This window comes from Tachyglossus aculeatus, chromosome 9 (assembly GCF_015852505.1).
Source record: "Tachyglossus aculeatus isolate mTacAcu1 chromosome 9, mTacAcu1.pri, whole genome shotgun sequence".
Lineage (NCBI taxonomy): Eukaryota > Metazoa > Chordata > Mammalia > Monotremata > Tachyglossidae > Tachyglossus > Tachyglossus aculeatus.
Window position 1 is genome coordinate 64,714,159 of NC_052074.1, and position 12,240 is coordinate 64,726,398.

A 12,240-nucleotide genomic window follows, 5' to 3' on the forward strand; every position below is an offset into this window, starting at 1 on the left:
CAGCGTATTTAGAGAAGCAGCGTGGCTCAGTGGAAAAGAGCACGGGCTTTGGAGTCAGAGGTCATGGGTTCAAATCCCGGCTCTGCCAATTGTCATCTGGGTGACTTTGGACAAGTCACTTCACTTCTCTGGGCCTCAGTTACCTCATCTGGAAAATGGGGATGAAGACTGTGAGCCCCACATGGGACAATCTGATCGCCTTGTAACCTCCCCACTGCTTATAATAAGTGCCATCATTATTATTATTATTATTGAGCGATTACTGTGTGCAGACCACTGTACTAAGTGCTTGGGAAATACAAGTCATGCCAATAATTGACCAGTGAATGGTATTTATAAATATTCTACTGTTGCTAAGCACTGTACTAAACACTTGGGAGAGTACAATAAGATGATGAGGAGCATGACGGCAAAGATAATGATGACAAATATCCCGAACTGGCTCCCCTCCATCATCAACGTGGCTCAGAGGAAAGAGCCCAGGCTTGGGAGTCAGAGGTCATGGGTTCTAATTCCGCCTCCGCCACTTGTCAGCTGTGTAACTTTGGGCAAGTCACTTCACTTCTCGGTGCCTCGGTTCCCTCATCTGTAAAATGGGGATTAAGACTGTGAGCCCCAGGTGGGACAACCTGATTGCCTTGTATCTCCCCCAGCACTTAGAAGAGTGCTTGGCACATAGTAATTGCTTAACAAATGCCATCATCATTATTATTATTATCAAGTTACTGTTGTTGCTGTTCTGTTGTATTCGTTAAGTGCTAACTATGTTCCAGGCTCTGTACTAAGCACTGGAGTAGATATAATAATAATAATAATAATAATGATGATGATGATGATGATGCTGGCATTTGTTAAGCGCTTACTATGTGCAAAGCACTGTTCTGAACATTGAGGGGGATACAAGGTGACCACGTCGTCCCATGTGGGGCTCTCAGTCTTCATCCCCATTTTTCAGATGAGGGAATTGAGGCTCAGAGAATCAATCAATCAATCGTATTTATTGAGTGCTTACTGTGTGCAGAGCACTGTACTAAGTGCTTGGGAAGTACAAGTTGGCAACACATAGAGACGGTCCCTACCCAACAGTGGGCTCACAGTCAAGAAGGAGTGAAGTGACTTGCCCAAGGTCACACAGCAGACACATAGGGGAGCCGGGATTAGAACCCATGACCCCTGACTCCAAAGCCCGGGCTCTTTCCACTGAGCCACGCTGCTTCTCTCTATAAGACAATCAAGTTGGACACAGTCCACGGCCCACTTTTTTTTTATTAATGGCATTTATTAAGCGCTTACTATGTGCAAAGCACTGTTCTAAGCGCTGGGGAGGTTACAAGGTGATCAGGTTGTCCCACAGGGGGCTCACAGTCTTAATCCCCATTTTACAGATGAGGGAACTGAGGCACAGAGAAGTTAAGTGACTTGCCCAAAGTCACACAGCTGACAACTGGCAGAGCCGGGATTTGAACCCATGACCTCTGACTCCCAAACCCGTGCTCTTTCCACTGAGCCACGCTGCTTCTTAATCCTCATTTTACAGATGAGGCACAGAGAAATGAAGCGACTTGCTCAAGGTCACACAGCAGAGAGGAGTCGCGATTATAAAGCGATTGAGTAAGCACGCAATAAATACGATTGATTGATTGATTGATTGATTGATTGATTAGAACCCCAGGGCTTTCTACCTCTTAGGCCCGTGCTCTTTCTACTAAACCATGCTGCTTCCCTCACGTTCCCCACCAAATTGAGGTGTCCAACATTCCCCAGGGCTACAAAACTTGGATTCCCTACAGAAGACCCCTCAGTTTCCCAAACTAGTCTCACCACCTGTGAGCCCACTGTTGGGGAGGGACTGTCTCTCTATGTTGCCAACTTGTACTTCCCAAGCGCTTAGTACAGTGCTCTGCGTACAGTAAGCGCTCAATAAATACGATTGATTGATTGATTGATTACCCACAGACGGTTTTCAACATCAAACGCAGGACAAGAAAGCCAACGACCAGACCCAGAAACCCAGTCAGCTCATCGGCGACGGAGTAAGGCCCACAATCAATTAGTTCTGCTGGACATCATCATCATCATCAATCGTATTTATTGAGCGCTTACTATGTGCAGAGCACTGTACTAAGCGCTTGGGAAGTACAAATTGGCAACATATCGGACGGGGAGACTGGACGCCAGCAAGATACCCAGGATTGAAAGGTTGCCCCGAAGGCAGGAGAGTAAATGATTTAGAGATGGAGTGAATCAGTCTCTAATAATGTCACCCTCTACAGAAGACAGACCGGATCGGAAGAAGTGTCGCGGCCCTTAGGGAAAGTTTTCATGAAGATTAGGAAACTAACAGGAAGGCTGACAAACAGACATAGGCCCTGAGTGGGAGAAAATCATTAGTCCAGCAGGGATTTATCTCGTATGTGCCATTCATCCATTCAATCGTATTTATTGAGCGCTTACTGTGAGCAGAGCACTGTACTAAGCACTTGGGAAGTACAAGTGCCAACAATCTGAGGAAGTATAAATCATTCATCGAGAGGATCGCCTTGCTAAGTAGTACCATCTTTGAAAAAGGACGGATCTCTCTCTCGCTCTCTCTCTCTCTCTCTCTCTTTCTCTCTCTCTCTCTCTCTCTCTCTCTCTCTCTCTCCATATTTATTGCTGTGTGACCTTGGGCAAGTCACTTCACTTCTCTATGCCTCAGTTCCCTCATCTGCAAAATGGGGGTTAAGATTGTGAGCCCCAAGTGGGACAACCTGATTCCCTGATTATGGAGAAGCAGCGTGGCTCAATGGAAAGAGCCCGGGTTTTGGAGTCAGAGGCCATGGGTTCAAATCCCAGCTCCACCAATTGTCGGCTGTGTGACTTTGGGGAAGTCATTTACCTTCTCTGGGCCTCAATTCCCTCATCTGTAAAATAGGGATTAAGGCTGTGAGCCCTCCATGGGATGACCTGATCACCTTGTAACCTCCCCAGCACTTAGAACAGTGCTTTGCACATAGTAAGCGCTTAAAAATGCCATCATTATTACCTTTTATTTACCCCAGCACTTAGAACAGTGCTTGGCACAAAGTAAGCACTTAACAAATACCGCAATTATTATTATTAATATATGTGTATATACATACATATATATATATATATATACATAAACATATATATATATATATGTATATATATATATATGTATGTATGTGTGCATGGATATGTTGGGTGCATTACTGAATGTGCATTTGTGAATTTGTGTGTTTATTGTGTATGTGTGCATGTGTAGTTGAGTAACTGTCAGAGATCTGTAGGGTGTACCTTCGGCTCTACTTCCCAAATGCCAGGAAAGATGGATTTCCCAACAGTAATTACATGCAATCTTCATCGATAATGTATTTGTTATTGCCAATTCCAACTCCGTAGATGGGATTTATGAAGTAGATAAGTTCATAAATGTCCAGCTAGGTTAGTGAGTGATTGCTAGTGCTTGGCACATAGTAAGCACTTAATAAATGCCATCATTATTATTATTATTATTATTTATAAACTTTGCTTCGAGTTCAAAAATGGCAACATTTGCGGGGAGCTCTTCTCTTTCTTGCCTCCAGACTAGGGAGAAAATGTGTTGCTGGCCAGTGGTTTCCTCCCCACTAGACTGTAGCAGTCCCACGGGGAGTGACCCAAAAACATCCATAAGCTGGTGGAAAGAACACAGGCCGAGGAATCAGAGGACCTGGGTTCTAATCCCACTTCCACTCCTCTGCTCTGTGACCTTGGGCAAGTCATTTAACGTCTCTGTGCCTCAGTTTCCTCATCCTTCAACAGTAATACTAATGATGACATTTATTGAGCACTTACTATGTGCAAAGCACTGTTTTAAGTGCTGGGGAGGTTACAAGGTGATCAGGTTGTCCCACGGGGGGCTCACAGTCTTCATCCCCATTTTCCAGATGAGGTCACTGAGGCCCAGAGAAGTGAAGTGGGTTGCCCAAAGTCACACAGCTGACAATAATAATAATAATAATAATAATAGCATTTATTAAGTGCTTACTATGTGCAAAGCACTGTTCTAAGCTCTGGGGAGGTTACAAGGTGATCCGGTTATCCCACAGGGGACTCACAATCAATCCCCATTTTACAGATGAGGGAACTGAGGCACAGAGAAGTGAAGTGACTTGCCCAAAGTCACACAGCTGACAATTGACGGAGCTGGGATTTGAACCCATGACCTCTGACTCCAAAGCCCGGGCTCTTTCTAGTGAGCCACGCTGCTTCTCTAACAAGTGGCGGAGCCGGGATTAAATGGGGATTAAATTCCCATTCCCCCTCCTCCTTGGAGCATATGGAACGGCGACTGTGTCCAACCCGATTGCCGCGTTTCTATTCCAGCACCTAATATAGTGCTTGGCACGTAGAAAGTGTTTACACACATGGAATAGCGTTATCATTAACAATATTATTATTATTATCACTACCAGAAGCAGGGACTAGATAAGAGGAAAAAGATATCTCAGGTGTGGATATCCCAGGGAGGGAGAGTGATCGTTTCTATCACCTGTCCATCGTTCAGGTAATAATAATAATAATAATAATAATATTGGTATTTGTTAAGTGCTTACTATGTGCAAAGCACCGTTCTAAGTGCTGGGGAGGTTACAAGGTGATCAGGTTGCCCCACAGGGGGTTCACAATTTTAATCCCCATTTTCCAGATGAGGTAACTGAGGCACAGAGAAGTTAAGTGACTTGCCCAAAGTCACACAGCTGACAATTGACGGAGCTGGGATTTGAACCCATGACCTCTGACTCCAAAGCCCGGGCTCTTTCTAGTGAGCCACGCTGCTTCTCTAACAAGTGGCGGAGCCGGAATTAAATGGGGATTAAATTCCCATTCCCCCTCCTCCTTGGAGCATATGGAACGGCGACTGTGTCCAACCCGATTGCCGCGTTTCTATTCCAGCACCTAATATAGTGCTTGGCACGTAGAAAGTGTTTACACACATGGAATAGCGTTATCATTAACAATATTATTATTATTATCACTACCAGAAGCAGGGACTAGATAAGAGGGAAAAGATATCTCAGGTGTGGATATCCCAGGGAGGGAGAGTGATCGTTTCTATCACCTGTCCATCGTTCAGGTAATAATAATAATAATAATATTGGTATTTGTTAAGTGCTTACTATGTGCAAAGCACCGTTCTAAGTGCTGGGGAGGTTACAACGTGATCAGGTTGCCCCACAGGGGGCTCACAATTTTAATCCCCATTTTCCAGATGAGGTAACTGAGGCCCAGAGAAGTTAAGTGACTTGCCCAAAGTTACACAGCTGACAGTTGGCAGAGCTGGGATTTGAACCCATGACCTCTGACTCCAAAGCCCAGGCTCTTTCCACTGAGCCACAGCATGCCGTGCTCACCCAGTGACACAAACTGGAGGTCGGCCAATTCAAAGGGGGAGTTCAGAAAAATCGAGTACCAGGACGCACGGGACGAAGGGCCATCTCCTCTTCAGCCCCGACTCCAGCATGAAATTTAGCTCACACTCTTCAGTTTCCCAGTGACTGTGAGCACTTAGCACAGCGTTTTGCACACCGTATAAGCACTCAATAAATACCACTGATTGAATGAATGGCAGCTATCCAGCCCCGAGGGGCCCATCCCATCTAAGCTGGAACTAAACTGGATTGTTTGTTTTGGATAGAGCACGGGCCTAGGAGCCGGGTGGTCATGGGGTCATGGGTCTAGACTGGGAGCCCACTGTTGGGTAGGGACCGTCTTTATATGTTGCCAACTTGTACTTCCCAAGCGCTTAGTCCAGTGCTCTGCACACAGTAAGCGCTCAATAAATACGATTGATTGATTCAGATCCCAGCACCGCCACTTGTCTGCTGTGTGACCTTGGGCTAGTCACTTCTCTGTGTCTCAGTTACCTCAGCTGCAAAATGGGGATTGAGACTGTGAGTCCCTCATGGGACAGGGACAGGGTCCAACCGGATTTTCTTGTAACCACCCCAGCGCTTAGGACAGTGCCTGGCATATAGTAAGCGCTTAACAAATACCAAATAATAACTATCATCAGTACCACCCTCATCTTCTCCACGGCCCCAGTGGTCCCAGCTCGTAGCTGTAGTCAAGGTTGAAACTCCCGGCTCCAGGCATGCATGGCGGCAGGATGATGGGTTGACACACCACAGGGGGATGGCCGGTGGTGACGGTAGTAGCCGTGACCACAACTGTGATGGGCTCCACTGCCGTGTAGCCTCCTCATCCTTTCTGCCGTTCCACCGCCAGCTTTGGACCCGACGTTTCGAATCACACTGCCGTACCCAAACACGCTTTGAATGACAGGTCCATGCCGCAGATAGTTTGACCATCCCACCCCTTTGGGGACAAGCGGTCACAGGGTGCCGATGGACCAGCCGGATTTAAGACCGTGGCTATTTGGGATTCCCTGCCGCTCACCAAGTATAGCACGTAAGCGCTGCTGCTACATCTGCTCGACAAGCAGGCAGAGACATCCGTGGGGATTCTAAGTGTCAGAGCCCTAAAGAAAGCCGGCTATTCCGCTTTAAAGACCTTCAGAAGCTTAATATCACGTTATCACCGTAGGTTTTTGCGTTGCTTTCCACACATTTCAGTGCGAAATGTGACCGAAGTGAAGAGGCTCTTCCGGCTATTTCCTAAAACAGTTTTCTTTACTAGGAGAGGAGGAATATATGGAAATTCTGAGGCTGGGAAAATTAGCCATCAAGCTATTGAATAGTTGTCTCCTATTGGGGGAAGGAAGAAGAGCCAGAGTCCACCTGACCTTGGATATGAGAGGCAGCGTCGGAGCAGGGGCCTGGGATTCAGGAGGACCTGGGTTCTAATCTCTCCTGTGTCACTTGTCTGCTCTGTGACTTTGAGCAAGTCACTTCACTTCTCTGTGCCTCCGTTACCTCATCTGTAAAGTGGGATTAAGACCGTGAGCCCCACGTGGGACTGCGTCCAACCCAGTTTGCTTGCGTTTAGAACAGTGCCCGGCACATAGCGAGCTCGTAACGAACACCCCAAAAAGAAATAAAATAAAAAAATAAGACCAGTTAGGTAAGCTAGGAGGGGAGCAACAAGACTGAGTGCTTTAAAGCCAGCAGTTAGGAGTTGGCACACAGTTGCTAAACAAATATCAGAAAAGATAATAATATCAATCCACCCATCAGTGGAATTTAACGAGCAATTATTGTGTGCAGAGCACTATGCTAATTATGTGGGAGAATATGATCAAGTAGACCTGATTCCTGCCTTCAAGAAGCCTACAGATTCCTGGAGGAGCTTACGATCTATAAAAGAAACAACTTTCCCCATTAGATTGGTGACCTCCCGGCTTCCTGTCTCTCTGTACTTCAATCCCTCCTTCGCTCTGCTGCCTAGATCATTTTTCTACAGAACTGTTCCATCCGGGTTTTCCCAGTCGTCAGGAACCTCCAGTGATTTTCCAGTCACCTCTTCATCAAACTGAAACTCTTTACCATTGGCTTAAACAATTCATTCAGCTCTTGCCCTAACTCCTTGACTTCGTATTGCAACCCAGCCCAGATACAGCCTGGATACAACCCAGCCTAGATACAACTGTCTGGCACCATTTTCGCTTTCGTCCTTTGTTTTACAGTCCCTTGGAAGTTTCCACCTCCTGGGACAGCCGACGCTGGCTATTCACATTGGTGGAGATGATGATGATGATTAGTGGTAAGTGCTTACTATGTGTCTAACACTGTTCTGAGTGCTGGGCGAGATAAAAGTTTTCAGGTTGACACAGTCCCTGTCCCAGATGAGACACGTAGTCTCCGAGGGAATTGTCTAAGTAGGAGAGATTGGAAAAAAACTTTCAGAGAAGGTGGGAGAAATGTGTCTCAGCCCGAAACCACCAAGAAGGCTTCCCCAACTCTGGAATTTAAAGATGCTGCCCGGCACCTTTACCCAGAGTCTTCTGGGCAATTTTACCCTTTATATCTAGTTCCCAAGCAGTGGGGACTCTTAGAATACATTTTCCACTTCCCTTTCAGTTCTCCTTTCCACAACCAGTCTGCCAACTCTCAGCAAATCATCTAGCCCGAAAAACCCGGACCCAGTCACAAGAAGCCTTTTCGCAGCGCCTTACTGCCGCTAAAGATTTCGTGTCGAACTACTGCAAACATTTGCTCAACAGTCTCAGAATGGCCTGTGGTATTTATTCCTTCTGTTTCCACTTCACTTGCATATTTAGAAAGAAGGTCTCATTTCTTTCCTTCCCCCCCAACCCCAATTCTGCCCCCAGTACGTTCACAATCTACTGAATTTAATACGACTGAAAGAAAAATCTATCAAAGCCCAAATCTGCCTGTCCGGCAGGTGTCTTGGTTAGATTCTTGGAGATGGCAGGTCTCTTTGAGGTGCCCATAATATCGGAACTGATTGGGGATTTAAGAAATGTCCAATTTCAGTAACCACGGGAAGTTTGTTTCTCTTCTCTGGCCCTATAAACTCATCCTTGACTCCCCTCACTCCAAGAAAAGGAACAAACCCAGACTGAGATCCTTGTTTCTTTAAATCAGGATAGTTGCACTTCTCACAGATTTCCAGGGGATTGTTTGATTGATGGTTATATCGCTTTGACTGTCTAGGTAATAGGACACAGAAATTTATACCCTAGATTTCTGCTGTTATTTAGGGATTATAGGAACCCACTTAGCCACTCAAACTATGTCACAGAGAGTCTCCCAACACGGTTCTCACGCATGAGACTCAATCAATCAATCAATCGTATTTATTGAGCGCTTACTGTGTGCAGAGCACTGTACTAAGCGCTTGGGAAGTACAAGTCGGCAACACATAGAGACAGTCCCTACCCAACAGCGGGCTCACAGTCTAGAAGGGGAAGACAGAGAACAAAACCAAACATACTAACAAAATAAAATAGATAGAATAGATATGTACAAGATAAATAGAGTAATAAATATGTACAAACATATGTGTACTCCTTCCAATAGCAAACGAAAATGTTGAACAGAAAAGACGGGAGTTTCAAGGGACAGTTTTGCAAAGTGCAAATAGGCCAGAAAGCCACCATTTCACATATTTGCCATTCTGAGTGGAAATTCTCAGCTCCTGTCAGAGACTTGAGGTGAATAAGGAGTGGTGAGGGAATGTGTCTACCGACTATGATAAACTATACCCTCCCCGGCGCTTAGTACAGTGCTCTGTATACAGTAAGTACTCAAATATCATTGATTGATTGAATGATTGAGCGCCGCCCAATAGCAGTGGAGGAGAAATCTTTAATATGGATGTCTTTCCATACAAGTACAACTGAGGCAATTCCCTCTCTAAACTTTAAGCTCCCTTTTTATGGTATTTGTTAAGCACTTACTATGTGCCAAGCACCGTTCTAAGCACTGGGGTAGATATAAATTTATCAGGGTGGACAGAGTCCCTTGTTCCACATGGGACTCAGGACCTAAATAGAAGGAAGTAGTACACGCCCTTTGTTCTTCCCCCCTTACAAATATCTGTAAGTTATTTATTTCTATTAATATATGTCTCCCCCTCCTCTGGACTGTAAGCTCATGTGGGCAGGGAATGTGTCTATTGTTGTATTGTACTCTCTCAAGTGCTTACTACAGTGTTCTGCGCACAATAAGCGCTCAATAAATACGACGGAATGAATGCACGAATTTCATCTTCATTTTACAGTAAGGCACAGAGAAGTTGGGTGACTTGCCCAAAGTCACACAGCTGACAAGTGGCGGAGCCAGGATTTGGGCAGGACTCCCAAGCCCGGGCTCTTTCCACTAAGCCACACTGCTCTCTCAATTCCAGACTCATGTTCTTTCCACTGGGTCATGCTGCTTCTCTGCTTCCTGTGGGCAGAGGACAAGTCTACCAACTTTTTATATGGTATTTTTTAAGCGCCTACTTCATCCCAGGTGCTGTTGTCAGCTCTGGGGTAGACACAAAGTAATCAGGTTCGACACAGTCCCTGTCCCACGTGGGGCTCACGTTCTTAATCCCCATTTTGCAAATGAGGGAACTGAGGCACAGAGAAGTGAAGCGACTTGTCCAAAGTCACACAGCAGATAAGCGGCAGAGCGGAGACTAGAACCCAGATCCTTCTAACTCCCAGGCCACACTGCTATAACTCTATTATATCGTACTCTCCCAATCACTTAGAACAGCATTTTCCACAGAGTAATTACTCAACAGATGTCAATAAATTGATTGATGCTTCCCTGATGCTGTGAACACTGGGGGTAATTATTCTACGGTAGATCTCAGCAAGCAATTTTTTAAATTTTCTTTGAAATATTATTTTTCAGTGAAATCTCTCAATCTCTCTGTGAAATTTTATTTTGCAGCATCGACATTTATTCATTCATTCATTCAATCATATTTATTGAGCACTTATCGTGTGCAGAGCACTGTACTAAGTGCTTGGGAAGTACAAGTCGGCAACACATAGAGACGGTCCCTACCCAACAACGGGCTTACAGTCTAGAAGGGGGAGACAGACAGCAAAACAAAACACATGGACAGGTGTCAAGTCATCAGAATAAATAGAAGTAAAGCTAGACGGACATCATTGACAAAATAAATAGAATAGTAAATATGTGCAAGTAAAATAAATAGAAAAATATGGAACGCTTCACGAATTTGTGTGTCATCCTTGCGCAGGGGCCATGCTACTCTTCTCTGTATCGTTCCAATTTTAGTATATGTGCTGCCGAAGCGAGCGCAGGAACTGAACGGTAGTGTCCCTTTAAGTTTCTAAACCTTGGCATGGTTTTCATTAAAATAAAAAAATCCCGTAATCAGTTCTCTTTCTATTGCTTGGGAAGTAATCAGAAATTCATTCTCTGAAATGGGTAAATCATTCCTAGAGTATCTGGAACTTGGGTGCGTATTAATGTGTTTTGGGGCTGTTTGTGTAAGTCATCATTTAAAGTGCTGAGAATTGTGATTGTGATATGAAAGTGGAGCCCGGGAATTCAGGCTGCTACTCTGATTACTTGGGTCTTTGATTAATTGCTAAGATAAATAGATATGCAGTTACTCTGAACCAAGGCAACAGGAAAAAAATCCTTTTAAACACCTGATTAAGAACAATGAGTTCTGCCCCTGAAGACCGTGGTTAACTCATGGCCTAGCTAATGCTTTAGGGTTCAGAAGCAATGTTATTTTTTTATCGCGTTGCAAAGCTTGGGTGTTTTTCGGTGAAGATGTTTTTTTGAATCCTTTATCGATTTTCACGGAGAAAAGGAAAATGTGAGATTTTCGGGCATTCCAACATGAGAGAGGTGGGTCATTTGCATTCTAAACTGCGAGCGTGCCTTATGTTTGTTAAGAATGACCAAGAGAACCCTTTCTAGCAGGGGAGAGCATCCCCTAATCTTGGAGTTTACGAGGGACGCTTGAAAAAATTCGATCCACTCCTCCCATTTCACCAGTGAGACAGAGACATGATGTGCCTCTCCTTGGGATCCAATGCACTTCTCACAACCCAGTGCGGACCCGTGCTGATTACGAGGATTGTGTACGTGTATATTTCATGAAGGACTGAACACATCTGACGCGCTTTGTAGCGGACTGACTGCCACTCTCCCCATCTTCAGGGCCTTGGAAAATCACATCCCCTCCAAGAAGCCTTCCCAGACTATCCTTGCTTCTCCCAAACCATAATCTCCCTCCCTTCTGCATTAACTATGCACTTATATCCTTCATCCTTATAATAATAATAATAATAATGGCATTTATTAAGTGCTTACTATGTGCAAAGCCCTGTTCTAAGCGCTGGGGAGGTTACAAGGTGATCAGGTTGAACCACGGGGGGCTCACGGTCCTAATCCCTATCGTACAGATGAGAGAACCGAGGCCCAGAGAAGTGAAGTGACTTGCCCAAAGTCACACAGCTGACAATTGGCAGGCTTGGATTCGAACCCCTGACCTCTGACTCCCAAGCCCGGGCTCTTTCCACTGAGCCACGCTAACACTTTGGTAGCCACCCCACTGTCCTTATCAATCAATCATATGTATCGAGAGCATGCTGTGTACAAAGCCCTGGACGAGGCATTTGAGAGAATACAATATTCAATTCAATTTCAATTCAATCGTATTTATGGAGCACTTACTGTGTGCAGAGCACTGTACTAAGCGCTTGGGAAATACAAGTTGGCAACATATAGAGACGGTCCCTACCCAGCAACGGGCTCAACGTCTAGAAGGGGGAGACAGGCAACAAAACATGTG

The 12,240-nt window shown here is 45.2% G+C and overlaps 1 non-coding gene across 1 annotated transcript; it reads right to left on the reverse strand.

Annotated features, from left to right (window-relative positions):
* Positions 1–10,623: 10,623 nt before the first annotated feature.
* On the reverse strand, positions 10,624–10,730 carry LOC119932633. The gene has a single exon (XR_005452378.1). It is a non-coding gene; the product is annotated as a U6 spliceosomal RNA (small nuclear RNA).
* Positions 10,731–12,240: the final 1,510 nt, after the last annotated feature.